This window comes from Aplysia californica, unplaced genomic scaffold (genome assembly GCF_000002075.1).
Source record: "Aplysia californica isolate F4 #8 unplaced genomic scaffold, AplCal3.0 scaffold00229, whole genome shotgun sequence".
Taxonomy (NCBI): domain Eukaryota; kingdom Metazoa; phylum Mollusca; class Gastropoda; order Aplysiida; family Aplysiidae; genus Aplysia; species Aplysia californica.
Genome location: NW_004797499.1, coordinates 915,129 through 918,847, shown reverse-complemented (window position 1 = coordinate 918,847; position 3,719 = coordinate 915,129).

Below are 3,719 nucleotides of genomic sequence, written 5' to 3'. Positions count from 1 at the left end.
GCGCGCGCGTGTGTGTATGCGTGTGTGTACGTGTGTGTGTGTGTGTGTGTGTGTGTGTGTGTGTGTGTGTAATTTCAGAGAGGTCTACAGTCTGGAATAGATAATGAATTTGTTCTTTTGTTCCTCGCATTCTGTAGTCTCCATTTTAACCGGCACGATCGTTCTTGTGGTCCCCATGCAAAATAACCCAACAAAACACCAATTATAGCATTTGACCAACCTTTGAGGTGGAAAACGTTGAAAATCATTGAAGGCGAGCCTGACAGCAGTGAACTCCGCTCCAGTTTGCTGCGTTTAGGACCACTTCATGTGGAAATGAACTACCTCTCGTGCATTGGGAATCTCACCAGAAGTCAAAGATACTCAGTCTAGCCGTGAAACTTCAAGTGAAAATTACTCTCAACCAGGTATTTTTCAAAACATCGATGCTGCAACACCTCATTCACCGGCATCGAATAAAGACTTGCAGGTTTTTATTAACTTTATACAAACAAGTTATGGCAAACGAGTTGTCAGTCAATGATCTGGAGGGCAATGAACTTCTTCTTGGTTTGGCTAGGAAAGTCGAAGATCACAAAAGTACTCTCATCAGTAGAGCGAGTAAAGTGTGGCTTCAATATAATAATGACAATGGTTGACATCTTAAAGATGTTTCTAAGGACAGAGAGAGAGCGGGCAACTGGCTTTTACATCTTTCTACTATTCACAAAATGTTACCCTATCAAACAATTAGCATACTGTACCTCCAGATGATGAACAGGCTAGAAGAGACTCACCCTCATATCTATAAGAGTTTTTATGGAAGGCCATCACGTAATTCGGCGAAGTGATCGCTTTAACTTTAAGGCAGGACTTTCTTCAGATTTATCCATTGAGCAAATATGATGCGAAGTGTCAAATTAACCGGGGGCTGACAAGAGGCAGAGGAATCAACAAATCACAGAAAGCAACGTGGCTTCTGTCAATGCCAGCTTGCGCAGAACAAAAAAACGCTATGCAAAAAGTGACAGACATGATGCGGCTCTCAAGCCAAGTGAACAGCACAAAGAACGGAGTCTGTCGAGATAGGTAAAGGATGCACAGGATATGATGGCTGTTACCAAGTTTCTTCATGAGAGAAATTCGTTGGCTGAAGACGCTAGTCTGAGAAATGTCGTTACGGCTTTGGTTGCAGAAACAGCTGTCAACGTTGACAAAGCACAAGATGTTGGTCAAACTATTCTCAGCAATATGGAAGGTGGATCAGTCTCAGAATTGTCCTTGAAGAAAAAAAACAAGGTTGTTGCAATGACTGCAAAGACAGCTCTAAAAGCTAACCACGACCCTGTGACTGTTGACTCTCAGTTGTTGTTTCAGAGATTAGTGACAGCTGCAACTTCAAAATATGAAAACACGACAGAGATTTTTAAACACGAACTTTGCAGCTACCATTCGTCATTGTCTGAATCTGCAGATATCCTTCATCGATCCAAACAAATCAGCTCTGCTAGAAGAAATTTTGAAATCAAGGACAATGGTTACGCCTGATTGGCCATCACCAGCTAACCTGCAGATCATCGTTTGATGGAGGGTCTTTACTGCAACGCATTCCCGGCAACGAGGGAACACCTTCAATATCGAGACATAATATGCTTCTTACGTCAGCAGGAATTATTCTAACGTGACCATTGTTTTTGATGAATATTTGTCTTGACCGTCGACAAAAGATATGACAGGCTCAAAAGAGCCCCCCAAAAAAATCACAGTTCATTTTAAGTCAGACATGGTTCTCCAATCTTCAAAGGATCTTTTTCTTGTCAATAAAGGAAATTAGCTATGGTTTATCAATGCTCTCGGGTTAATGCATGAAGACAGAGGACACATTGTCATGTACAGCAAAAGTGATGCTGACCTTAAGATTGTCCAAAAAGCAATCAAGTGTGCGCAGCACAAAGATGTCTCTGTAATAGGAGAAGATACAGATCTTCTCCTTCTGTTAGCATATTATGCTGATGAACATGCTCATATCATCTATTTCTACCCGAACAAAAACATCTCAGCTTAAAAATGAAGCAATGGGATATTAAACAATTAATTATACAACTGGGGACATTTCGACATTCTCTGCTCTTTCTCCATTCCTTTACTGGCTGTGACGCCACCTCAAGAACATTTATTATCGGGAAAGGCACTACTTTGAAAAAGTTCCTACAAAATGATGCTCTTAGAAGCTTAACTACATATTTTATGACAAACCAATCTGCCCAAAGTGTTGCTGCTTCAGGCGAGAAAGCCGTTGTGCTTCTGTACAACGAAATACCAGAAGAAAGTCTTAACGAACTACGCCATCGTATCTTCTGCACTTGTTGCAACAGGCACAGCATTTATAAAGGCGCGTTTACTCCCTCTGACATCAGCTGCAGCTAAGTATCATCGCCTAAGAATGTATCTTCAGGGGAAGCAGTGGATGGGAAATGATACGCTTAATCCCGTAGAATGGGGATGGAAATATGAGGATGGATATTGTGTTCCCATCATGACCACCTTGACGGCAGCACCACTAGACCTTCTGAAAATTGTGCAATGTACCTGCAAGGACAACTGTGACACTCGACACTGCTCCTGTCAGAAACACGGACTGGAAGGCTCACGAGCATGTGCAGAGTGCCATGGTACCCGCTGCCTCAATCAACAAAACATTAGTATTGTTTAGAGGATACTTATGTGTAGACCCATTTTTCTTATTGTGAAATAGTGGATATAATATGTGAGGCCGCGTGGAGGAATCAGACTCTCGACAATTTTTGGGCATGTAGAGTTATTGGTATTATCTTAAAGCTTGTTCACTTGTCTTTATTTGGATGAAAAATATATCCATTTATCTTGAATACAAGTCGAGATATTTGCTAAAGAAGTAGGTGGGGGTCACCGGTTTTTAAAGGTAAAATTAGTGAGAAAATGGCCGCCAAAGATTAGTTATTTCCTTAGCTTAAGAGTCCGTGATCACTGAAAAGTTATATTTTTTGTGCCTTTAATCAACGTTTTTCAGAAAAATTAACACAGAAATGAATTCTTTAATGGGCATGAAACGTGTTTAGCAAAAAAACAAAAATTTGATAAAAATTCACAAGCCTGAGGAAAAATGCAAGTTTCTTCACTTTGATTATTTTGACGAGAGCCTGATTCCACCACGCTGCCTCATATATGTTTATTAACGCATTTTAACTTGTTCCACGTGTTAATGTACTACATGTATTTATGTATTTCACGTCGATGTATAGTCATCATGGTCCAAAACTTAAAATAGTGTCTTTCTAATTATATTTTGTCTTAATGACTGAGTGTCACTCTTAATGTAACTTTACGATATCCGCAAATAGCTCTCATTGGTCATAAATAATCATAAATGTAGCTTTGTCATTAAAAAGACAAGATTCCAAGCTTTTATATGAGATGCGACACGACAGGGGTGTGTTAAGTATAACTAATCCTATGTATGTTATGTTATATGTGACGTCATTGAAAGCCAAATAACACCATAATGCCTCTTCCGATTTTGGTATAATTTTTTTACAGTGTATCTTAACATCACAATACACAGTTTAATGCAAACACAAATTCTGTTGCAATTAGTGACGGGTTAAGGGGATTCTTGTGGTAGGGACAGTAGCCTATATCTTTAATGTGACGCAGTATGCTGCTATCTCTTCCCTATCTCCTTGATATACTTGTATCCCCCC